This window comes from Lissotriton helveticus, chromosome 10 (assembly GCF_964261635.1).
Source record: "Lissotriton helveticus chromosome 10, aLisHel1.1, whole genome shotgun sequence".
In the NCBI taxonomy this organism is placed as follows: Eukaryota; Metazoa; Chordata; class Amphibia; order Caudata; family Salamandridae; genus Lissotriton; species Lissotriton helveticus.
Window position 1 is genome coordinate 448473448 of NC_136071.1, and position 27293 is coordinate 448500740.

The 27293-nt window shown below is 44.8% G+C and overlaps 1 protein-coding gene across 1 annotated transcript in view; it reads right to left on the reverse strand.

Annotated features, from left to right (window-relative positions):
• Positions 1–672: 672 nt before the first annotated feature.
• The window catches only part of LOC144784276 (uncharacterized), a 401825-nt gene continuing 375204 nt past the window's right edge, over positions 673–27293 (reverse strand). The window contains exon 5 of the mRNA XM_078662945.1: positions 673–2152. The gene's annotated coding sequence lies outside the window, so the exon portion shown is untranslated. The remainder of the gene's footprint in view (positions 2153–27293) is intronic.

The following is a 27293-nucleotide window of genomic DNA, read 5'->3' on the forward strand; positions in this document are numbered from 1 at the left end:
TATCCAAGTTAAAAAAGCTTTAAAATATAAATGGTGCTGCGAAGCGCAGCTTAAGAAGCAAGAGGGAAAAGGTCCTTGCGGCAAATCTTTGTAGGCAATACAATATGCTTGATATTTTGGCATGGTGACGGCTTTACGAACACTATTAGAAGCTATGCCACCATCTCAGTGATTGGGTCGGTTGGACTGTTAGTGCAGTAGAAAGGCGTAGCATGCAAAATAAGGTTATGAAAGAAAGCAGCACAAATCACTGCCGAACAAACGAAAGAGAAGAAAATATTAGGCAAGGTCACAAGCGATACCTATCACGTTCAGAAATTCGGAGGTTCTTCAATTCTGGGCCCTCACAGAAGTCCCAATTTATCATGCAGGAGACTCTCTCTATGTAATCGGGAAGAATAAACCTGGATGGGCGGATGGATGGAAGCTTAAGTATAGTTGTACATTTCCAATGTGCTGACTAATGTTACTGACACACTGGGAGTGTTTAGTTTAGTTTTAGTTGATCAGTTGCTGAGATCATGTGGTATATAAAGGAAGGCTTCTGTGTTGAATGTGTATTCCCTGAGAGGGGGTGGCGAGAAGAAAGCAGACCCTTAGAGCTTCATTTGTTCAGGTGCTTGTAGATGGATGGCACCAGCACTCATTTTTCATCTTTAGACTTTGACCGAGATCAAAGAAAGGAAAGAAAGAGAAAGATAGGAAGTGCCAAAGAGAAAAAGCAGGGATGCCAAAGAACCAGCAAGATAAAGTGTAGGGTGGTGGAAGATTAAGGCACAAGGTAGAATCAAAGCAAGGCAGATTGGGATTCAGCAACACCAGTATTGGCCAACAACGCAGCCAGTTCAGGAATTCGGGGCCCATCCACGTATTTATGTAGAAACCAATCACTGTGGGCACCTGATAGGTTTGCACGGTTCCACTTCTGTCAATTAAAATGCTCATAGATCTCGAAGAAATTGAGCATGATTAATTTCTATCTGCCACTATCCTCTCCTACAGCAGACTGTCTGTTCATTTTTACTTTATGTTAGTTTTCTTTCTGTTAGTAAGTGAACATGCATACAATTATGGAGTCACCCTTCAAACTTTGTCAACCCCATCATCCTCATATAGCCCAGCTGTCCCACTGAAACACAAATCCCTCAGGTTCAGTGAGGGTTATCTGATGATCTCATAAAATGTTGCCTCTAGACTAGCAGCCTAATACTGTGTCCTGGGCTGAGTGAGGGAGGGCGGTCCCCCTGCTGTAGGGGCCAACTTTATACCATTGAATAGAATGCTTATACCAGATATTACTGAAGTTCTGTAAATAAAACCAGAGACTGGAGGCAGATCCAACTTCGAGCAATGCTTCTACACTGCGCTTTTGTTTTGGATCTTCCTCTTCACCAGTGGCATAGAACGGGGGGGAGATCTGCCCCAGGCAACATGGGTTTTGGGGGTGGCGGCCTACCCCTTCACTTGTACCTGCGGCCGCGAAAGGGTGTCAAACGCAGGGGCCACCACGGATGTCCAAAGGTGTATCTACACCACTGATCTTCACCCCTCATAAAATGGGTCTCGCCATTTAGAGTTTGAGGGTCGGTGAGGAACTCACTAAGGTTTCACAGTATCTTGACATGCTCTTTCGAGAGGCGAATGTCGCCGATATGTGTTAATGACGTCACATTCTTCAGCAGTAGGTTCGAAAGTCCAACAAAACCTTTTTCAAAGCTGCTGCTGACCAGCAAAGGCTGGTTCCCTGGCAATTATGGGCCAAGTAATAAAAACAAACATAAATGACATTCTTGTGAGGGTTTTTCCATCTTCTTTTTAGCATAGGTAAAGGCAACTGATTAGCATCAAATATTTTTTAAGTGAGAGCCCATCTCCAAGAAACAGTTTGCCTGGCCTGCAACGTGGAAGCAATTTACACACTAGGGTAAGCATAACCCTTTGTAGAGCGCTCAAAACACAATATGAGAAACGGGCTCGGTAGGGAGCGGTCTCACAATTAATTCTATCACTACAGGTACAGAATAGCTTTTGTGTTGTCTTCTTCTCTGCTCTCTTGTCATCCCAGGGGTATCTGATGTCTGCTTATATCCCGGGTTCCCAGGCTGGTGTATGAGAAGACAAATGTTGCAAGCTGCTGCTGCACACTGGGAAGCTAGGAAAAGAGAAAGAAGAGAGAGAAATATGTAAGAGAGTGAGAGACATAAGGGTGCAGAAAACGAGATGTGCATTTAGGACAAGAAAAAAACGAGTCAAAGACCAGAAGAAGCAATGAAGAAAGGCTGAAATTAAAAAGACACAGCAAAAGAGTGAAAAGAGAGGTGTAGGAAAATGCAAAAAAAGTAATAGAAAGTCAAAACAAAGGGCCTCATTAATGAGGCCATTTGCGCTGCTGGAAAGTCACTTTTTTGTCATTCTGTGGTACAGGAGCCTGCTCCATACTTACGAGGTAGCACTAAGACTTTTCTGGGCTTAGTGCTGCCTCGTAAATATTGTTCCCTTTAACGCAGTTTCCTACGTTAAAGTGGCGTTCCATGGGTGTTGCTTGGAGTGTTCCTAGCAACATCCATGTTTTTTTTACACTGCCCCACATTTACGAGAAATCGTGAATCTGAGGTAGTGCCAAAAACGTACACCTCTCCATAGGAGGCGTAAGGGAGCCACAACAAGGAGAAATATCTTTATTTCTCCTTGTTTTTAGGACTCGGCTGGGGGCTGCGCACATGCGCAGTCTCGCTGGCGAGATTTCATGATTTATCGGGAGCTTTAGTATCGGGCCTAAAGCCCCGCCCCTCTTTCCTATTGGCCGGCGTCACCGTTTATGCTAAACGGTGGCCAGCCATTGGGAAAGAGCTTTTGATGACGTAGACTTTTCTCTTTTTCTGCCGTCCCACTTGGACGGGCTGGCCTCCTTTCCTTCTGAAGTAAAAGGTTTCTTATCTTTATGGGGCCAAACACATGGCCCCATAAAGACAAGAAACCTTTTACTTCAGAAGGAAAGCAGGCCAGCCCGTCCAAGTGGGACGGCAGAAAAAGAGAAAAGTCTAGGCATGGCGAGCGCTTGTTTTGAGTTGGCTGTGAACAGACTCTGTTTCTAGTCACTGGTCATTGTCGGTGTTGGTTAGTTCTTTGGCTGTGTTTACATTTCCCCCACAGTGAAAGATTCTGTAAGTGAGTTATTTACTGCGGTGACGTAGGGTAGGGTGCATATTTATTCCATGGCAGCAATCTTTACAGACCCATCACGTGATCTGTGCACCCGCCTCCTGGCGCTATAGAGGCAATACTAGGCACATCACAGGGCGGGGAATGCTTTGTACGTTTATAGACCACCTACCACCATACAACGCAACACAGAGCGCTTTATTGGCAAGAGAGTGGTGACAAAGTAAACAAGTGAAATTCTTTGGCTGTGTTTACATTTACCCTACAGTGAAAGATTCTGTATGTGAGTTATTTACTGCGGTGACGTAGGGTAGCGTGCATATATGTTCCATGCCAGCACTCTTTACAGACCATTCACGTGATCTGTACACCCACCTCCTGGCGTTATAGAGGTACCACTAGGCACATCACAGGGCAGGGAATGCTTTGTACGCTTATAGACCACCTACCACCATACAAAGCAACACAGAGAACTTTAGTAGCGTTCTTGCAATACGTGAGACTGTTCGTAAAACCCGGGAAACTCCTTGCACAGCCGGGAGCGGATAACCCTCAGTCAGTGCCCAAATAGTGTCAAGACGCTGTGTGAGTCACATCTTGTCTCCCCGGATCACCGTGTTCCGTGTATCGGACTATACACGGAACACGGTGATCCGGGGAGTTTCCCGGGTTTTACGAACAGTCTCACGTATTGCAAGAATGCTACTTACCTCGAGCAGCACCGGAACGACTAATCTACGTAGTCTCCACTTTATCAGGAAGCCCGGAAGATGCACACGCACTGGCTTTTACCACTATGATTTTAGACGTTACTAACTGGCAAAGAACGGTCACGGGCCCCGCCGGGTCGGAAATATCGCTGGTGGAGCAACCTTCACTTGGGTTACGCTGTACAGGCAAGCCCTGAGGAGTCACAAACACTTTGTTCCTAACGCGACGAAACACGTGTCGGCTGGTTGTGGAACGATTAAAACCTTGACATTCATGGATACCTAGTGTCAAGGAATCTGATTAATACTGTTGTCTTTGGTTCGACAATTGTGCTTTTGTTGTGTACAGTTACGAATGTAAATGACCATTGCGAGTGTGTGCATAGGAATTTTCTGTATTAGCAAAGTAACAAAGTAAACGAGTGGAATTCTTTGGCTGTGTTTACATTTCCCCCACAGTGAAAGATTCTGTATGTGAGTTATTTACTATGGTGACGTTGGGTAGCGTGCATATTTATTCCATGGCAGCACTCTTTACAGACCCATCACGTGATCTGTACACCCGCCTCCTGGCGCTATAGAGGTACCACTAGGCACATAACAGGGCGGGGAATGCTTTGTACGTTTATAGACCACCTACCACCATGCAACGTAACACAGAGAACTTTATTGGCAAGAAAAGTGTTGACAAACTAAACGAGTGAAACGACTGAGTGTCTGGAAGTGCAGTTTAATAGAAAGTAAGTGCTCTGTGTATCTCAGTAGGCGGGCGGTAGGGAGACTGCCATGCGCTGCTTCTTCCAGGCCCCACTGGTGGAAGACATGCTTCACTCCTGTTTGGTTTCTGTCAGTCAGTCGCTATTTCTGGCCCTTGGTCATTCATTCTCTTGGTGGACACATGTGCTTCGTGGTTCTCACCACGGTACAGCGCTGTGTAAGGTGGAGTGATCTGTTGTGTTCCAGCTTGTTCTTTGGCCCCCAGTGTGTACCCGAGTTCTTTATCTGGCTTTTTATGTGTATCGGCTACATTCTCAGGGCGCTTTGGCTGGACTGGCTACTTGGTCTTTCAGCCCCAGGCAGTGTCTTACTTTGGGTCAGGTTCCGTTCAGTGGGATCAGGAGTAAAGGCTGAGTATTTTGGATCTCTCTCTCTCTCTTCTTCCCTCTCTCTTGCGCGCTCTCTCTCTCTCTCACACACACACTATCTCTCTGTCTCTCTATTTTTCACCCACTCTCTCTGTCTCTCCCACTCTCTCACTGTCTCTCTCACTCTGTCTCTCTCTCGCTCTTTCTCACTCTCTCTCTCTTTCTCTCTCTCTGTCTCTCACTCTCTCATGCACACACACTCTCTCTGTCTCTCACTCTCTCTCTTTCTCTCACTCTGTCTCTCTCACTCTTTCTCACACTCTCTCTCTTTCTCTCACTGTCTCTCTCACACACACTCTCTCTCTATGTTTCACTCTCTCTTTCTCACACTCTCTCTCTGTCTCTCTCACTCTTTATCTCGCTCTTTCTCACACTCTCTCTCTTTCTCACTCTCTCTCTTTTATCTATGTTTCACTTCTCTTGCTCTCACTCCTCCTCTCTCCCTAGTGTACATACTCAGCTCTCAGGAGGAGGGGGTTATACTTACGCACCACTGAGAACGGTATAGCTATGCAGCTCTTGGCAGTTTCTGAGGACACCATATGCATGGCGCTCTCAGGGCGGTATACAAGAGCTCAGAATACTCTCACAGCTCTCAGGGCGGTATGCCCCCACAGCTCTCAGGGCAGTATCCAAGGCAGTATACCCCCACAGCTCTCAGGACGGTATACCCCCCACAGCTATCAGGGCAGTATCTGAGGGCAGTCTACCCCCACAGCTCTCAGGGCGGTATACCCCCACAACTCTCAGGGCACTCTCCAAGGGCAGTATACCCCCACAGCTCATGGGACGGTATACCCCCACAGCTCTCCGGGCAGTATCAGAGGGCAGTATACCCCTACAGCTCTCAGGATGGTATACCCCCACAGCTCTCAGGGCAGTATCCGAGGGCAGTATACCCACCCAGCTCTCAGGATATCTCTTAAGGAAGTATAAACAGGCAGCTATGGGAGGCGTTCGCTCTGTGGTACTTTCAAACCTGCCCTGAGCTCATACATCCTGACGCTGGCTGTATGAGTGAGGAATTATTTAAATGCTTCTGCTTAATAATATAAAATTTTTAGTGCCTGCTGGGTATCTCGGGGACACTGGTGCAAATCACTGCAAATCTGTCTGGCTCGGGACAAGTTCATGGCCTTTGGCTGAAGTGTCACTAGAGAGGCCAAAGATCGAATGGGCATGAATTCAAACCTAACTATGGAGGTTGTCAAGATGATTTTAGAAATGCACTGAAAAGTTTGTGCAGGGAGGCTGTGTTGTCGCTGTTTATGCTGCTCTAGGTTGGTGTTTGTATTAGGGTGGTACTAGGGCGACAAGATTGTGAAAACTAAGAACTGGGACTTTCCACAAACATGGAAGTAGGACTCCATATTTTCATTGGCCAAGCGGCACAGAATGACGTGTCACCACAGACCAACATCTGAAAAACAGAACATGTAACATTAAGGGGCAATTTAAAGTAAATTTTAACACGCAGATTAATCTCTGTAAACAATTTGGATTCGGATAAGGCTACTTACTAATTCTCCCAAACAGACGAGAGCTTGTCTCAATTGACTCGCTCTTAAAACCGGGATATGTGCTAAATTTACCGGCATTTGCAAAGACACATGATGGAAAAACCATGACGGACCCGGTAACAGCGGGATACCCAGTCACCCTAAATACAAGCATAAAAAATGCAATAGGTCTCGCCTTTTATTAAGTTAAAGCCATTTGCTTTGCTTTGCTATGCAATACCATTAGCAAAGCAAATGGCTTTAACTTAATCAAAGGCGAGACCTATTGCATTTTCAATGCTTGTTTCTTTTTTATGTGTGCTGCATTCTGCAGTACATGCAGACAGAGGAAAAAGCCTCTGTTGATTTTTTGCAGGAAAGTTTCCCTTCCTGCACAAAAATAATCATCCCCGCAACACAGGCACTCTTGTACTATGGTGCAAAGGTGCCTGCCTAGGCGCACAGCAGCCCATTGTTGTCGGCGCAGCACAAAAGGACAGGAATGCGTGGTACCTGATACATAATACGCATTCATGTACTTCTTTTGCCATAGGGCAGCGCCGCAGGAAGGCCGGCGGCGCTGCCCTGTGGCAAAAACTCATAAATGAGGCCCAAAGAGTGCAAGAGGTACAGAAAGAGAAAATAATAAAAGCCAAAATAATACGTGATTGATAAGATTGGTAGGTGTACTGACGGAGCCACCCGGCCCGTCCACACCCGCAGTCACGCACACACGCATCCCTACACCCCGAGGGCGGGCTAGCCCAGGGGTATAAATAAATGGGCGCGAGACCGCTCGTGGTCTTCGGCCCGTAGCAGTAGCTAGTGTCAGTGTGTGTTATTGCCTCACGTGTAGATAAGGCCCCACTCTGTGGCCTAGGTGTCCCTTCCCCGTACGCGATAGCACAGTAGGCACAAAGAAGCATTAGGCTGTAAATCGATCGAGAGCCTCATATGGTCAGGGAATCTGAAAAGATTTGCAGGATCATTTCATGTGCAGTTGGGGGTATTTAATACATCATAACACATGGTACCTACAGTTCACCTTTTCTCAGTGATTACAAAGAAATACATTTGCTGAAGAGAAAAATCCATAATTCAAACACAGATGTTCGGGTAGCAATTCAGCCACTAGACCATTTTTTTAAGATAGGTGGGCGCAAGGTGAAACTTTTATTACAAAGCAGGGATTACATTCTAGTGCCTTTACAACACAGTCAGTACCACACCTGCGACGTCACCACGAGTTCCATTACAACGCAAGTCATTACAACGACTTGCTTTAGAAAATGAGGTGTTGGACTGGTGTTGGATTTTTTTAAGTCCAACACTTTCTCCACTGATACACCGATTGGAGTTGTAATAGTAATTTAAACTATTCCAAAGTCCACTGCTTCCCTAAAGCAAGTCGTTGTAATGACGTGTGTTGTAATGGAACTCGTAACGACACAGCTGTGGTATTGACTGTGTTGTTAAGCCACATGTGGTTTTGGCATGCGTGGTAACAGATGCTATTCGGGCGCAAGAGCGCATCGATCCTCATTAAAGGACTTGTATTGGTAATGCTGCACCCAGAATTACTGGTACTGCTAGAGTAATTCAGAGGTGCAGATTATCCTAGGATGTCAAGAATCTCACGAGGAATGAGGCAAAACCAAGCAAATCAGTGTTTCCATGCTGATTCCACCAGGTTTGTTGTACAACATTTTAGTTTGTTTTTTTCTGCGTGCAGTTTGCCAGATTTTATCCAGCGGACCCTGCTTGAGAAAGAAATCAGGAATGCTGTGTTCTCACTCAGTTCACATTCCTGCTCCAGCAGTAAACCCTTGTTTACGGCTGATTACGGATTACTGTAAATATGCAGAATCCTGTGCTGGATCATGCAAAACCGTAATCCCTAATTTATATAAAGGGTCCTGGAACAGGGCCAATTAATCACTGACCTAGCCAATTGTCCTTTTGGCATCTAGAGTCCATTTCTGTTTCTCTAAGTCAGGGGTCTCCAATGTCTGTCCTGGATCCATGCCAGATTTTCATGATAACTTCATTTATCTAAATGTGGATATTCGAAAACTCTGGCATGGATCCGGCGTTCCAGGACCGACATTGGGGAACCCTGCTCTAGGTGTAGTGAAATGGGACATGTGCAAATGTGATTCTCCTATTTCATCTTTCTCTGGCAGCTTCTGCTTGGTCAGGAACGTTGAGGATGGCAGAACAGAGAGGCTCTGCACTTTGGGATAGAAAACATTGTTTTAGGTCTCCCTTTAGAGCCCTTTACCGGTATGCCAGGGCTCATCACATGCTTTTTATAAACTCATGCTGATATTCCACCAGGCGTGATTTTACACCTCAATGGGCTGTCAATCAAATGTGATGTCATACTGGTGCATTCCTTTTACATCGAATGTGATGTTTTACTGTAACATTTTCTGTCTGTACTGATTGATAGTGCATCTGATCACACACTACAGATCACTTTGCACCAAGTGATTTTGCACCTAAACGTGACTTTTGCTTCTAAATGTGTTTTTGCACTTCAACGTTTGCGCACTGAAAAGTGCCCCCGTACTACTGAGGAAGTTGTACCGAGGGTTATTTCGGACCTAAATATATTATCATGCTTAATTGGGATTTTTGCCCCTAAAAGTGTTTTCACACACTTCATGAGATTACATCGAAATAGGATTTTGCATATAAATACGTTTTTCCATCCAAATGAGGTTTGTGCTTGTGTTAATGCTTCTGCGCATGATAATGCACAAAAGACGATTTTTGTACCTAAATGTGATTATCGCCAAAATGTAATTTTCTCCTCAATGTGATTTTGCACATGAATGTTATTAATACTGATGCTGTTTTTGTTTTCCACATTCATGCTGATGTTGCACCAAGGTCTTTTTTGCACCTCAATATGCTGGTAACCATATAAGAGGTCATACTGATGCACACCTTTTATACCCAACATGACTTCTTGCTACTGAATTTGGCCAACCCAGTCCTTCAAGCCTGTCAGCAATATTGCAATGGCATTTGTGTTCCTCATTTTATTTAGAACCATTACAAGTAAAGAAGCCTAACCCCACAAGGGATAAGGCCACCTTATGCATTGATGTATTGTGGAGTGGAACAGGCGATTTCCAAGCTGTTTCCACCTGTCACCCATGAATATTTATGGTTTTGGTTGCCAGAAAGCCTGTGCATTGCACAGTCCACCGCCGTAATCATAACACACACACACACACATACATATATATATGTATGTGTGTGTGTGTATATATATATATATATATGTATATATATATAATATATATCACATATCTCACAAGTGCCGTTGTGGGAATGTCTGCTAACAGTAGAAATAGATGACGCCTGTTTTGCATTTGTAATACAACATCCTGTGAGCAAGGTTCGAGGGGAGAACTGAAACACATTGGGCATGGCTATCGCCCTTATTTAGAATAAACTGATTTATTCAAGAACCTGGGTGAGTGCATCTTCAATCGCCGTTGCAGCCGTAACAGCACTTGTGAGAAATTTGACCGGCTTGGTCCTGCCGGTGAAGTATGCACCGCCCCACAAAAGAAGCGCCAGAGTTCTCAAACAGAGCTGAGAAAGAAATATATATATATATTTATATATATCAATGCTCGAAGGTGTCCACCTTTGAGTAGCACGCGAACAGCAGCTTGGTTTATGTATAGGTGAGGACGGGGATCCACTCGTAGACGCCGCTCCGTACGGGATCTGCCCGACGCGTTTCGAAGCTCCATATGCTTCTCTTCAGGGGCTTTAACGGAAGCGGTGTGCGCAACCGCCGACCCACTTCCCCATTTTATATATAACACACCCACCGATGGGAGGCTCAAATGAGACTGTGCATTCTGGGAAGTGTGGTCCGGGAAGCACACAATCAAGTCCTGTATGGACTCCACAAGTGGGCCCGTCCTCGATTCCAAGTACGACTGCTGCTTCACTTTAGTGACCCCCAGGGTACCGGGGTGGTGCATACTCCGCGGCTGGACGGCCGCGTATAAATCAATGCTCGAAGGTGTCCACCTTTGAGTAGCACGCGAACAGCAGCTTGGTTTATGTATAGGTGAGGACGGGGATCCACTCGTAGACGCCGTTCCGTACGGGATCTGCCCGACGCGTTTCGAAGCTCCATATGCTTCTCTTCAGGGGCTTTAACGGAAGCGGTGTGCGCAACCGCCGACCCACTTCCCCATTTTATATATAACACACCCACCGATGGGAGGCTCAAATGAGACTGTGCATTCTGGGAAGTGTGGTCCGGGAAGCAGCGAGAAACGGACGGAAACACACACGCGTGGTGACCGAGACGCTGCGATTTTTCACAGCCGCCAAATATTGGGCAAACAGTTGGCTGAAATCTGATTGCCACTGCAACACTATTTAACCCTCAACTCCTGGAGTGTTTCTAACACGTTTTCTCACTCACCTTAAGTCAATATTCGGATGACCTTTATTTATTGATTGGTCCCCATCAATCTCTTTTCAGATGTACTACGCTCAAGCAAATTCATTGTCCTGAAGATGACTGCATAAATTATCAGCGGTCGAAAACGCCGTCGACGCTTTTTCTGTGGCCTCAATTTACAAGGACACTATATTGATGTATATGTTGTTCTTTCTCTACCATGTAGTGGTTTTGTTTGCCACATGTCTGGTTTGTGTTATATGTTTTGCTTATGTATACCAGCACCGTTTGTCTTGAGCCAAAGTCTCTTTTTAAAAAAATGCTATATTTATAATAAATGATATATATTTTGATACTGACAGTTCGTTGGGCTTCTGCTACTTTTCCTCTTTTTCTATATGTTTTGTGATAGATTTTTGTAGTTTCTTTCAGACCATGCATGATTTTTAGGTTTCTTTCCCTGAACCTATTGTTTGATGTTATAAACCGATTGTCCCGGGTTCGGGGTTTATGGACAGCCCCTGTGGTTGTTATTGATTCAAGGTATATTGTGTCAGGTTAGTAACCAATGTTCCACGGGAGCGAAGAAGAATCCCCACACCTCCAAGGCACAGAAGCAAGAATGCGAATAAAATACACACTCCTGTCTACTGTCCCCTAAAAGTATGAGGGAATTACCCTAGGAGTGTCCACCACTCTCCTCATACGAGGGGGTAAGCAGGGTATAGCAGGAGTAGTCGTAGGTGGATGTCCAGGCTAGAAAACAAAATAGGCAGTACACATAATATATCATTCCTTCACTAACCTTCAAGCAGGAGTCATTGACATGTGTGATTATTCAGGTGTGCTTACCCCAATTGTAGATTAGGCAGGCTTTCTCGAGGAGTTCTAGGAACGGTAGCCAGGATAATGAGCCACGGGCTATGAGGAATAGAGCTCTCGAGGGACATACACACCAGACCAACATAAAAACAAAAATGGGGTATGTGAGGAGCACCGGCCGGCTGTTGTGGGCTGAAACAGCGGAGCAGTACACACACACACGAGGAGAGACACCCGGCCCTCAAAGGAGGTAAGGGCGGAGCGCTCACTCTCACAGGAAGGGTTTAAACAAACAAAGAACTCGCCATGTATTTCATTCATACAACAGAAGCGAGAAAAAGAATCCGAGCGAAATGACGCCCGCAAAATGCGTGAGAAAAGCAAGGGTAGTCGCGAGTAAACTCTCGCGTAGGAATGCAAGAAATGCCGAAGCTCGGCAAAGACGCTCTCACTCTCAAACAACCATCCAGCGGCTGCAGGGACAGGGGAATGAAGGCAAGGAAGCGGGGAAGGGTCCAAGGAGACTCGCAGGTTTCCACAAGACGCCACCGAACCTCGAGCCAGGAACCAGGAAGTGAAGAGGGGGCGTGGTACCGGAACAGTAGGCCAAGCAAAGGCTACGTTCTGCCGTGCCTCTTTTCACTGGTTAGGGAGCGTCTAAAAAGAACAGGCTGTTTGTTTGTAGGGACCTGGGTAAAAGACCACAGCCCAACAACCTCGCATGTCAAGGCTATTGATTCCTAACAGTACCCCTCCTCAAAGGCCTATCCAGGGGACCGGGCTTAGCAGGATGAAGTCTGTGGAATTGTTGAATCAATCTCGCTGCATGAATGTCTTCTGCAGGTTCCCATGACCTATCCTCTGGGGGGTATCCTACCTAATCTATCAGGTACTGTAGTTTGCTTCTTCTTTTACGAGAATCTAGTATCTTTCTCACTTCGTTTTCAGCTTCTCCATCTATTTGTATCGGTGGAGGAGGGATTTCAGGGACAACAGAAGGGATATGTTTCTTTAACAAGGAGCTGTGGAACACAGGATGTATTTTCATGCACGGGGGTAGGGTCAACTTCAGGGTGACAGGGGAGATGACTTTCTCAATGGGGAAGGGACCTATAAACCTGGGTTGGAGTTTTTTAGATCCTTCCATCTTTAGGATTCTAGTGGACAACCACACTTTCTCTCCTATTGTGTACATGGGTTCGGGTCTTCGGTGTTTATCCGCCTGTTTTTTCATAGCTTCCTTGGCCTTACTTAACTCCGTCTTTGCTGTTTCCCATACTGACTTGATTTGGGCATGGTGTTCATCAAGTGAAGGTACTGAGGAGTCTTTGGGAGGGATGTTAATAGGGATCATCCTAGGGTGTTGGGCCTGGACAAAGAAAAAAGGGGATGTATGTGTAGCGGAATGGGTAGAATTATTGTAAGCGAATTCAGCCAAAGGTAAGGCTTGAACCCAGGTGGACGGAAGGGATGTCAACAAACAGCGCAAAAATTGTTCTAGTGTTTGATTTGTCCTTTCTGTTTGTCCATCAGTTTGGGGGTGATATGCAGTGGATAATCTGTGATCTATCCCCAGCTTGGAACACAACCCCCTCCAGAACTTTGAGACAAACTGTGGACCTCTGTCTGAGATGATGACCGAGGGTAAACCATGTAATTTGACAATGTCTTTCAAAAAGACAGATGCTAGATCTTTGGAGGAAGGTAATTTTTTCAAAGGGATGAAATGTCCCATTTTGGACAGTAAATCAACAACTACATAGATCGAGGTAAAACCTTGACAAGAGGGCAAGTCCGTCATGAAATCCATGCTAATAGTGTGCCAGGGCTGAGGAGGAATGGCTATGTTTTTTAAGAGTCCAGTGGGAGCACAATGCGACGCCTTTTGTCGAGCGCAAGTGGCACAAGCTTGTACATATGCGGCTACCTCTTTGAACATAGACTCCCACCAAAACCACCTGTTACATAAGTCATGGGTTTTCTTAATACCTGGATGACCCGCCAAGGTGCTGCTATGACACCATTTGATGCTGGTCTGTCTCAACTCTGAAGCAGGGACAAACAATTTGTCGTCATGATAAAATAATCCATCTCTAATGGAGTGTAGAGGATCATTCAACCAATCTTCCTGTGATACATCTATGAGGAGATGTTTGATTTGTTCAAGAAGGGTATGATCTTTTTCACCCACTCCCAGGATCTTGTTCTCAGGTATTATCGGACGGGGTTGTTCTTGTTCCACATGTTGATCATGACCTAGCCTTGACAAGGCATCAGCTTTTCCTTGTTGTATCCCGGGGCGATAAGTGATTATAAAATCATATTCACTGAAGAATAATAACCACCACATTTGCCTGGGCGTGAGAGCTCTAGCTGATTTAAAAAATTGAAGATTCTTGTGGTCCGAATATATGGTGACAACATGGGGGGATCCTAGTAAATGATGCCTCCACTCTTGGAAGGATAATTTGATAGCTAACAATTCTCTTTCTCCTATAGTGTAATTTCTCTCTGCTGGTAATAGAGTTTTGGAGAAATACGCTATAGGATGCATGTGTCCAGTCTCGGGGTCTCTCTGTGAAAGTATACCTCCCACTGCATATTGCGAGGCATCCGCCTCTACAAAAAAAGGTTGAGTGTTATCGGCGTGATGAAGGATAGGAGCAGAAGTGAACTGGGTTTTTAGGTCACAAAAGGCTCTTTCTGCTTCAGTAGACCATTGAAAAGGTACTCCTTTTTTCAGGAGTCTAGTTATTGGTGCTATTGTGTCAGAAAAATGATTAATAAACCGTCGATAAAAATTGGCGAACCCGAGGAATGATTTTATTTCCTTCACTGAAGTAGGACTTTTCCAGTTCACCAAGGCCTCAATTTTCTTGGGATCCATCTGCAGGCCAGTAGGTTTGATAGTAAAACCCAAGAAATCCACTTCAGTGGTGTGGAACATGCTCTTGTCCAATTTAGCAAATAACTGATTTTCCTTTAACTTGGTAAGGATCTTACGCACGTGTTCTACATGGTCATTCTCGTTCTGCGAGAATATAAGAATATCGTCGATATAGACGATAACAAAGATGTCAATATATTCACGCAAAATGTCATTGATAAAGTACTGGAACGCAGCCGGTGCGTTGCACAGCCCGAACGGCATTACACAATACTCATAGAGCCCAAAGTTGGTGCGGAATGCGGTCTTCCATTCATCGCCCTGTTTGACGCGTATTAAATGGTAAGCCCCTCTGAGATCTATCTTCGTAAAGATTTTGGCACCTTTTATCTGTTCAAGAAGAACTGGAATCAGAGGTAGAGGATACTTGTTTTTTATCGTAATTTTATTTAAGGCTCTATAGTCCAGGCATGCCCTGAGCCCTCCTTCTCTTTTATCAATAAAAAACAAAGGAGAAGACGCAGGTGAAGTAGAGTGTCTGATAAAACCTTTCTCTAACATTTCGTTCAAATAGTTCTTTAGATAGTCGTTTTCTGCGGGAGTTAAAGCATAAATTCGACTACATGGCAAATCTGCGCTAGGGATTAAGTCGATTCTGCAATCGTAACTCCTGTGAGGAGGTAATTTAGTGGCTTCTTGTTCATTGAACACCTCTGCGAATTCTGCATATTGATCAGGCACTTTCTGGTCTAGTCCGGTTTGGACTGCACAGTATAAGGGACTTTCGGGTTCTCGGGCTTCAACATAACAATGTGTTTTACAATAGGGGGAGTTCAAGGTGACTGTTCTTTGAACCCAGTCTATAACTGGATTGTGTACTTGTAACCATGGGACTCCTAAAATAACCCCAAAATTAGGAGCGTCTATGAGATCAAAAACAAGACTTTCGTAATTTCCATTATTAAAAACAATGATCACAGGCGGGGTCTGATAACTGATCATTCCTGACGACAACTCTGACCCATCTACAGCCCATATAGATTCAGGCTGGGGTTTAGCAACAAAAGACATGCTCAACTGTTTAGCAAGTTTAATATCAAAGAAGTTTCCTGTTGCTCCGGAATCAAGAAGGATGGACATAGTGAATTGCTTTTTTCCACTGTACGTGAGTGTAATGGGTAATGTGAAATGTTTGACTACGTGTATTTTATTGGTAGAGATCTGATGAGGGATGTAGCTTGGGGAAGTGACCTCTCTATTCCTCAAGCTTGCTAGTTTTCCGAACTGGAAATACTGCTAGCTGTTAGTCTGGGTGTCCTAGGACGGACTGGACAATCTTTAGCATAGTGGCCACCCTTTCCGCAGTACAGACATAAGTTTAATTTACGCCGCTTGTCTTTTTCCTCTGAGGATAACGGACCTCGTATGCCCCTGATTTGCATGGGTTCAGGGACATCTTTTGGGACGGGTTTCTCAATTTTAGGTAAAAAAAACCCTAGGTACAATGTTTCGAGTTCGTTCCCCCTTCCTTTCATGCAAACGATGATCTAATTTGACTACTAGATCAATGAAAGAGGCACAATCTTCTGGGGGGTTCACTATCTGAGAGAGTAGGTCTTTTATGTCATCCCCTAACCCACGATAAAACAAGAAAGTTCTCCTGTCCTCTGGCCAATGTGTCTCCGCCACCAACCGATTGAAGTTGGTAATGTAAGACAAGAGATCTTTGGAGCCTTGCTTTAGATTGAGCAATTCTGTATCACTGGCTTGCATATATGAATGTTTGGCAAAGAGACTTCTCATCTTTTCCTTAAAAAGATCCAAATCATAAAGCGCAGGATCATTGTTCTGGACTAAGGGAACTGCCCATTCTGCTGCATTCCCTGCAAGATAGGAGATTATGAAGGCTACCTTGGCTGAGTCATCAGGAAAAGAAGCTGTCCTACACAAAAACTGGAGTTGGCATTGATTCATGAATACATTATATTTAGTGCTATCCCCTGAAAATCGTTCAGGCATGGCCAGGGGAACAGGATTAGGGGTATTTACTGTGACTTGAACAGGGGAGCTGTGTGATTCTCCGCTAGCCCCTTGGTCTGTTTCAGAGGGGGGTAAGGTGAACCTAGCGGGGTGTATATAGTTTTTTCTGGTTTTGGGTATGGTGCTTGTGTCTCTCTCTCCTGATCTTAACTGCTGCACTTCTGCCATGAGTCTTTGATTTTCGACCCCCAATCTACCCACTTCTGTCTGAAGGGCTACTAAGGCTGCAGTAATGTCCTCAATGGAATGAGCCTGGAGGTCTACAGGGATTACCGAAGGGTCAGGATTCATCTTTGCTCAGGGGAATGGATATTCGTGGGCTTGGCTTTCTGTCAGGTTAGTAACCAATGTTCCACGGGAGCGAAGAAGAATCCCCACACCTCCAAGGCACAGAAGCAAGAATGCGAATAAAATACACACTCCTGTCTACTGTCCCCTAAAAGTATGAGGGAATTACCCTAGGAGTGTCCACCACTCTCCTCATACGAGGGGGTAAGCAGGGTATTCCTGGAGTAGTCGTAGGTGGATGTCCAGGCTAGAAAACAAAATAGGCAGTACACATAATATATCATTCCTTCACTAACCTTCAAGCAGGAGTCATTGACATGCGTGATTATTCAGGTGTGCTTACCCCAATTGTAGATTAGGCAGGCTTTCTCGAGGAGTTCTAGGAACGGTAGCCAGGATAATGAGCCACGGGCTATGAGGAATAGAGCTCTCGAGGGACATACACACCAGACCAACATAAAAACAAAAATGGGGTATGTGATGAGCACCGGCCGGCTGTTGTGGGCTGAAACAGCGGAGCAGTACACACACACACGAGGAGAGCCACCCGGCCCTCAAAGGAGGTAAGGGCGGAGCGCTCACTCTCACAGGAAGGGTTTAAACAAACAAAGAACTCGCCATGTATTTCATTCATACAACAGAAGCGAGAAAAAGAATCCGAGCGAAATGACGCCTGCAAAATGCGTGAGAAAAGCAAGGGTAGTCGCGAGTAAACTCTCGCGTAGGAATGCAAGAAATGCCGAAGCTCGGCAAAGACGCTCTCACTCTCAAACAACCATCCAGCGGCTGCAGGGACAGGGGAATGAAGGCAAGGAAGCGGGGAAGGGTCCAAGGAGACTCGCAGGTTTCCACAAGACGCCACCGAACCTCGAGCCAGGAACCAGGAAGTGAAGAGGGGGCGTGGTACCGGAACAGTAAGCCAAGCAAAGGCTACGTTCTGCCGTGCCTCTTTTCACTGGTTAGGGAGCGTCTAAAAAGAACAGGCTGTTTGTTTGTAGGGACCTGGGTAAAAGACCACAGCCCAACAACCTCGCATGTCAAGGCTATTGATTCCTAACATATTGATTATTTCCTTAACCCAATTGTAAGAACACTTCCTTCATACATTAAGGTTTCTACTGACTTTTTGAAATTTGTTTTTGACATTCGCTGGCATGAAGAGAGTCTGATAATGTTGACACTTGATATATCAACACTCTATACTGGCATAAGATATGTAGATGGTCTTAGAGCATCTGAATATTTTTTGAGTAGGAGACCAGTAGGATTTGTGAATCAAAACAAAATGATTTTATAATAAATGGAATGGTGCCTAACTAAGAATATTTTTCTCTTTGGTGATGACTATTATTTACAGGAGCAACGGACTGCGATGGGCCCCTGTTTCGCCCAAGTTATGCCAATTTACATCTCGGCAGGTGGGAGGAACTGGTGCTCGGGGGCAGTCCCTTGGAACAATGGACTGAACATGTGCTGCTATAGGTCCAATTTATTGATGACGTCTTCGTGTTGTGGCAGGGCACGGAGACGGAAATTGAACTGTTCATCAAAGATCTAAATAATAATTCCCTAAATTTGGAATTTGTGGGGTACCACTGCAGAACGTCCATAGATTTCCTTGATATCCGGATTAAACCTATTGAAGGAAAATTGAAAACATCTGTATTCCGCAAAGCTACTGCTGGAAACTCAGTTCTCCATGTGGAAAGTGCTCATCCTGCTGTGTTAATCAGGAGTATACCATTTGGGGAGTACTATAGAGCAAAGAGAGCTTGTAGCGAACAGGGGGAATACGACATAACAGAAAAGGAAATGACACAGAGATTCACCCAGAGAGGTTATTCGCCTGAGGTTTTAAAAGGTGCATCAACCAAGACTAGAAATCTAGAAAGACATAAAATACTGTTCGAGCCATCTAGAACAAAGCAACGACAACAACAGAGAAACGATCTTAGTGATCAGGATACTTCTAGATTTATAACTACATTTAATATGAAACACAAAGTGATTAGGTCGATTTTGAACCAACACTGGCACTTGATAAGAAGTGATCCGGTGTTGGGCTCTAAGGTCAAGAGAGATCCTGAGATTACATATAAGAGATCCAAATCTTTGAAGGATTTAATTGTCAAAAGTGAATTTCAAGAAAGGAAGGGAGGTGCCCCTATATGGTTACAGCAGAAACCAGGTTTTAAAAAGTGTTCAAAATGCAAAGCATGTCAGCATGGCATGAATTGCACAGATTTTAGAACTTTCTTTAATAAAACTGTGACCATTACAAATTTCCTAACCTGTAGATCCAGTTTTGTTGTTTATTTGTTACAATGCTCCTGTCCCAAAATTCATATAAGGAGTACAACACTCCCTGTATATAAATGAATCCTTCAACACAGGCGAGTGATTGTAAATCAAGACAGGACTTATCCTATTGCAAGGCATTTTGAGACCCACCACCAGAGTAACCCTGTGAGCCTGCAGTACAGCTGTATAGCCGAGGTTCCGAGAAAAAAGAGAGGAGAAGACAGGGAGAAGGAACTCCGAAAAATAGAGACATATTTTATTTTGGAGTTCAACTGCAAAGAACCGTATGGGCTCAATGTGGATGAGGACTTATACACCTGCCTGTCTTGAATAATGAAATGAAGAGTTACAATGTAAAAACCTGCATGAGTATAAGACCATAAAATCTATGCTTTTAATTTTTAAGTTTGAAACAGTAGTGAGTAATTGGGCACATACATTGTTATGATTGGCTTTAACCAGTTGTGTTGGGTAATAATACTTTTTTAGCTGATATGCATTTGCACTTTAGAATGATCATTGTATTGTAGTGTAGTATGTATATACAGAGGGAAGAGATAGGCTTATAAGGAGAATTTTCTTTTTAAAATAATTATTTTTCCAGTTTACATAAGCACTAGCACTTTAAATTTAAAGTTCTTCTCAATTTTAAATATGCACTTTGCAATAAATACAAGAAATGGTGTGCTTTTTTTATATGAAAAATTTGATTTCTTTTTAAAAAAAATGTTTTTGAGTTTTTTGCATAAACCATGATGTATTGTATTTATCCAGCACTGGCACTTTACAGTGAAGTAACTATAAGTCTGAATGACAATGATTACAAAAAGAGGTAAAGAGATGCGTATCTTGCACAAATGCACTTGCACTTTAATTTGCCAGAATTTGCACCCAACTCAAATAGGCACTAGCCGGAATAATATGTTTCTACCAAATTCTTAACATTGCTATGCACTTGCACTTTAAATTTCTGACATGCACTGATTGAAATTGAAATTTGTTGTATTTTAGATAAAATGTAGTGAATGAAAAAAGCGCGAGGAATAAATATTCCTGCTATATATATGCACTTTACATTTTTTAGAATCATTTTAAATTCAATTTAAAATTGCTGCAATGTCATTGTAAAAATGGAACCTTAAAAGAATATGGTTTCATAATTGGGAAAGAATGTGAGGAGAAAAATGCCCACTCAAAATAAGCTGTCCTCATTTGAAAAAGAATGTGAATTTGGAAAAAAGAACATGTTAAAATATGGCCACCATTAAATGAAAGGCTTAGTCCTTTCCTGCAGCATGTTGTGTCCTTTCTCAATGTCACTCACTGTGTATTTTAATCGAAAAAGTGGTGCTTTAAACATCGTGAACAATGCAGCATGAGTCTGCTGAAATGTGTAGATGTTGTTATCTCGTCAGAAAATAAAGCCCGAGAGGATCACACTCTGAGGGATGAGGAACATGGTGGCCGTCAGCTAAATGGCCGCGGCCGGATTCCCCCTATGGAGTAACCAATTCCTGCTTTTTGTATACTTTTCTGACCCCTCGATATGATTTAGTTTGATTTAGTTAACCCCCCCCCCGTTGTTGAATTCAACTTGCCGCTGTTCTTGCCGCCGAGTATGCCCCCGGAGAAGGACTTGAATCCGCCGATCCTTGGAGCTGCTGCGGGCCAAGCAAGGACCGTGAGGAGAGCAAGCGGGAGCGGGACGACGTGTCTGGAGGCTGGCGCTGGCTCTGGGAGGAGGCGGCCCGGACACGGAAGAGGCGCGACTTTGCCTTGGTTTCGTTCCGGGTCGTCGGGGGTTAGAGCCCGCGGCAGCCATTGTGGAGCGGAGCCGGTGAGAGGAGCTGCATATAGAAGGAAAAGAAGCAAAAGTAAAACTATAACTTGCTATTGCGGCGAAGCAGACTCTAAGGTAGGGGGCCGACAATGTTTCTTTTCCCCGCCCTGTGGGTGTAACAAGGCTGTTGGCTCTGGTAATTATTTGACTGGAACCAGGTATGATGGTATATATAATGGTATATATGCTGATATTTTTGGAGGGCTAAATCCCCCATATTTAAGAGAAGCAAACTTAATCAGCACTCCAACTAGTTGTATGGATGTAGGAGGAGTACCTGTCGAGGGCGCTGGCAGTGAGGTCAGCCCTAGAAGTCTCAGCAATCAAGAGGAAAGTCTGTATCCTATTAAAACAAATAGGTATGCATTAAGAGCTAGGGCAGTGTTTGATTCAACTAGGGGAAAGCCCGTCTATCCCTTACGTATTTCACCCCCAGTCTCCGAAGTGAGGGTGCGTGTAAGAAGGGGGTAAAGCTAAGCCGAATACCTCGGAAGAATATTTGAGTGTGAAAAACATAAAAAGTAAGGGCAGAAGTAAAAGCGTCAAAGAGGCCGCTGCCAATATAAAAGTTACCCCTTCACTTAAAACTTATTATAAGGTAATGTCTACCACCTCCACTGCCACTCCCGCTATCACCTGCTCTCCCTTGTCCGCTCAGCCCACCCAGCTTACTCAGCCCACTCAGTCTACCCAGTCCACCCCGGCTACTGCGGCAGTAAGTGCTATGGGGGTACTATTACAAGGAGGCCCAATAGTGACTCCCATAGGCTCTGTTAAAGACGGGAGCGCAGACAAACCCCCAGCACCGGTGGAGGCGGTGGTTGTAGTGCATTCAGGCATTAGCCTGTCAAATAGGTGCTCAGCGCTTGGGGGGGATGGATCAGGAAACATCCTAATGGATCCCACAGAGACGATAAAAAGCTCTGACGCTTTAAATATAGCGCAATTAGAACAAGTACATCATTCCGCCTCATTTGACAATGTCGGCGCAGAGAACATTACAGATAACTCAGATGCAACGTCACGTACACTGGCCGACATATTACTAGCTATGAAGGATGAGATTACCAGCAGGTTCACGGTAACTGAAACCAATCAAGCAGAAATGACCAACAGATTTTTAATTTCTGAGGCTAACCAATCAGCAATTCAGGCATCCTGTGAAGTGTTGACCAAGAGGCTGGATGAGGTCACCCTCAGAACCGAGGCAATTGAGTCAGAAATCCCTAAGATCAAGGAATCCATGCGTACCACTGATGCGGAGGTCACCAAGCTGTCTGTTCAGAACAAAGAACTAAAAGAGGATATTGAGCGCTTGGAAAATTACTCACGCCGGAACAACTTGAGGCTCCTGAATGTGCCTGAAGCCCTGGAGGGGGGCGACATTAAGGGCTTTGTAATATCTTTATTGATGGGAACAGTGTTAAAAGACTCACCAGAGGTAGATTTGCTGCATGATATTTAGAGGGTACACCGTGATCCCTTCAGAAGAAACCTCGCAAAGCAGAAACCCAGGAAGATCCTGGTGAACTTTTTAACATATTCTGTGAAAGAGCAGATTTTGTCTTCCGCCCTGAAAGAAGGCTCCATACACTTTAACAGCTCCAATCCTTTTTCCTTCCAAATAAGATCGGATATATCACACATAACTGCAACGAGGCAGTGGGAGCTGGGGAAAAGGTTGGAGGAGCTAAATAGCATAGGGGCCAAGGCTCTGTTGAAATTCCCAGCATCGCTACGGGTTATGTGGAACAACCACATGCTCCAAATTAAAACGGGGGAAGAGGCGGATGCTCTTATTGCAAAGATTAAAGACGGACAAGGGGGGCAAGGGGGGGAAGTAGTTTTAACGGGTCTTTCTATATGTATGACATGTAATTAGCAGGATTTTAGCTAAAAATTGAAAATTTCATCGCTACTCCATAGGGGGGAGGGCTAAATAGGAAGAGGTGTGGCGCCGCGGCCAGGGCGACTGACTCTGGAATCTGGGGATCACGGTTCGATCCCCGGCACCGGCGGCAGATTAGCCCAGCACCATGTGACTCTGGGCAATAGCTTGCTTAATCTTCCCGACGGCCCCCAGCGCCTAGAGACCCTAACGGGTGATTGTGCGCTTTACAAATGTGGATATTATATTATTATTATTATTATTAGAAGGGAGGGTTCCTCAAGGGTTGGGGGGGCACGGGGTCACGGGGAGGTGGGATGAGGGACGCAGGGGGGCACAAGGGTGGTGAGCAGTGGGAAAAAAAGACAAAAATTTCGACCTCATCTCAACCTTATGTACAGTCTTTTTGCCGCGAAGGGGTGTCAACTCCTCCAGGTAGAATAGGGGGGCGATGGCTGGCATGGACCTGAGGGATAGAAAGACCATCTTTGTCTCCTGGAATGTTAATGGGTTAAGCTGCCCCTAGAGACAGAGGCTAATCCTTAAATACCTAGAACTTTCAACTGCACAAATATGCATGTTGCAAGAGATGCACCTGAGCTACGAGGAAAGTAGCGTAATCTTCTACAAGGTCCCTTGATTAAGAGTTTTAGCGCTTCGCACCAGACATCTCAAAATAGAGGGGTGGCTATACTAATCAAACAGGGCACTCCCTGTATTATTAAAAAAACACAATCAGACTCCACAGGTAGGTGGTTGATAGTCCAATTGGCATTTGAAAATTTTGATTTGATCTGTGTCTCTTTCTATGGCCCCAATATGGACGACCCGACCTATATTTATAAATTACAGTCAGTACTGATGTTGGAACCTCCACCCTATGTCATTGGGGAAGACTTTAATGTCCTGTTGGACCCTTTGAAAGATAGATCCAACCTGAGTCATTATGTAGGGGCAGTTAAGGTACGTCGGGCGCTACTTAATATGATTCATCATATGGATCTGATCGACCTATGGAGGGCTCAAAAAGGGGATCAGCAGGGCTTTACATTTTACAGCAAGAAGCATGCCCACTCCTCGAGGATTGATTATGTATTCTTGGATAGAATGTCAATGGCTAACTTAGGGGAGGTATCAGTCCTTCCGAGTCATCTCTCTGATCATGCACCTCTACAATTTGTATATCAGAGTAAAGAGGTACAGCGGCAACCATTGAGGTGGACCCTTAATAGGGCGAAGCTTTTAGATCCCGAGGTGGTTGAAGCAGTACAGGCTTCCTCTCTGGAATTTTTTTCTCTGAATACGGGCTCCACAACCCCGGACATAGTATGGGACACATATAAGGCCTGGTTAAGGGGGAACCTCCATGGAATAATCTGCTATAAGAACAAGGTCGAAGCTGAGGTACTAAAGGGTGATGAGGGGAAGATAAGCAATCTGGAGGAAGAAAGAGACGGTTTAAGAAACCTGGACTCGGAGCGACTTACACAGGTCTTGAAGAATCTGGAAGAGGCAAGATCGGAGTATAGAGGGAAGTTAGAAGTTAAGTGTAGGGCGCAGTGGAACTCCAGAATGATGCAGAACTTTGAATATGGGGAGAAGGCTGGTGCCCTTTTGTCATGGAAAGCGAGAACCGATCGCGCTAGAAATGATATAAAAGAACTTACCATCAATACTAGCGGGGAAACCTCAAGTAAGACCGAGGATATGCAGACCTGTCTCCTCTCCATCTTCTCGGAACTGTATAGAGAGGACTTGGTACCTCCACCGAGTGCTATCCAGTCATTTCTTAGGAATAAACGTCTCCCCTTGCTCTCAGAAGAAAGTAAGAGCAAATTAGATGCTCCCTTTACGTTAGAGGGGATAGCAGATCAGATTAAAAAATCTAAGAACAAAAAAGCCGCAGGCTCGGACTCACTCCCAAGCGAAATTTATAAACTCCTTAAAGAGGAGTTGATAGATGCTTTGGGGGTCACCTTTAACTCAGTCTACAGCCTAACTGGGAAAGTTCCTAAGACCTGGAAAGAGGCAACAATAGTCCTGATCTTAAAAACTGGCAAGGACCCGAAAAAGGCGGACTCCTATCGTCCAATCTCCCTGCTTAATGTCGACTATAAGATCTTTATGGGCATTTTGGCAGGGAGACTGGCAAAACTGATCCCAAGGTTAATACACCCGGATCAAAAAGGGTTCGTCGCAGGGAGACGCATTCAGGAACAGTCGCAGCTCCTTATTGGAAATATCGATCTGGATATCCAGAGGAAAGAACCCTTGGCCGTTGTCGCTTTAGACGCGGCCAAGGCTTTCGACAGAGTCTGCTGGGTGTACCTTTGGGAGGTCCTGAAGGCAATGGGGTTTGGCCCAATCTTTATTTGAACCTTGCAGAACTGCTATCAGGGTGCCTCCGCCCGAATCATGCTAAATGGGCTCCTTACGCCGAGCTTTAACATTCAGAGAGGAACCAGGCAGGGATGTCTGATCTCGCCCCTATTATTTAATATATACATGGAACCATTGGCACAGGCGTTGAGACTGGATGATTCAATCTATCCTTTTAGATCCGAACAATACAGTTCCAAAATAGCTCTCTACGCCGATGACCTAATACTGTACACAAGTGACCCAGAGGCAGCGATCCCGAGGGTGGAGCAGCTTATGTCCGAGTTTGGGTCCCTATCCGGGTATCTAGTCTATAAAACCAAGACAGAGATGATGTGTTGGAATTTAGAGTGGTCAGGGAGAGTTAGCGCTGAGCTGAGATACCTGGGGATCTACATAGTAAAGGACTTGGAGAAGATACCTGAGCTTAATCTTAACAGGGTCATAAAGGAAATAGACGGCCTCTTCAGCAGATGGAGGAACCTTCCCTTAACCATTTACGGAAAAACCAACTTGGTAAAGATGGTCATTCTCCCCAAGCTGTCTTACCTTTTTTCTTCCATACCTTTAACATTCTCGAAAAAAAGTTTAAGTAAGGTACAGAGTAAGATTGGGAGCTTTGTCTGGGGGGACAAAGGGGTTCGTCTGGCGTGGAAAAAACTTAGGCGCAGACTAAAGAAAGGCGGGCTTGCTCTTCCCGACGTGAGGCTATACACTGCAGCATTCCAGTTTAAAAGCATACGGATGCTACTTGTGAAACCAGGGGAGTCAGCTTGGGGCATGCTGTTGGGAGAAATGGCAAGAGCAGAGGGAGGAGGTGACGATGAGGCTTTTCTATATAAGTTTGGGTCACCAAAAATTCTTCAAGAAGGTTCTGAGGGCGACCTTGGAGCTATGGTATAGGCTCAGACGTAGTTGGGGCATGGGATACTATTCGGACAGTGCCCCTGTTTGGGATACACCAGGAACCCCGGGCTGCCTAATGGACAGTTTGCCGTTGCCCATAAGAAGGGCAGGCATCACAATCTGGGCCGAACTTGTAGACTCCGGGGGGATACATCCATGGGAGTACCTGAGGGCAAAGATCGGGCCAGGGCTCTCCAGATTTAAATATCTACAGTTATTATCATGGTACGATGCAGAAAAGAGGGAGGTCAGTGGGAATAGAGAGATTGAAGGGTTGTGGCAATCTATTCTCCCAATTAAGAAGGACATCTCTATATGGTATAACAACTTGTTGGAAATTGAGGATCATGAGACCCCCCCTTTAGCTGCAGTGTGGATGGAAACTCCCCTTGGGCCTTCAATAGAGTCCTTGTATGAGCCCACTTTAAAGATTTTGTATAAATATGTTACGCCCGCCTGTCTAAAAAAACCCAATTTTTTTGTTATTAACAGGCTTTACTATACTCCCGCAAAAATAGCCAAGTTTGCCCCAGAGCCAGTCCCTAAATGCCCCAGATGTTCACTACCTCTAGCTAATGACTTACATATTTTCTTTGAGTGTCGAGCACTTGAAAAATTTTGGACCAAGGTGGGCGACAACATTCGAGATATCTTTAATACCACCATGTAGATCAACATGTCTTTAGTGTTATTTGGAGATGATGGTTGACTTAGCCAGACCCTCTCTCAGAAGGACAGAGGTCTATTAATGTATTTGATATTGTTGGCCAGAAAGGACGTTTGCAGGAGGTGTAAAGATCCCCTACCCCCACAAAGGGAAGATTGGCTTAAAGCCTCATTCTCCATGGCTCGTCTAGACTATGAGGGAATAGAAGATAAGCAAATAAACACCTGGCACCCCCTTGTGAGATGGGGCCAAAACTTAAGATTAATATAATTGGTCTAATGATTACACCAGGCTCCATCACAAAAAATGGACCGGTCG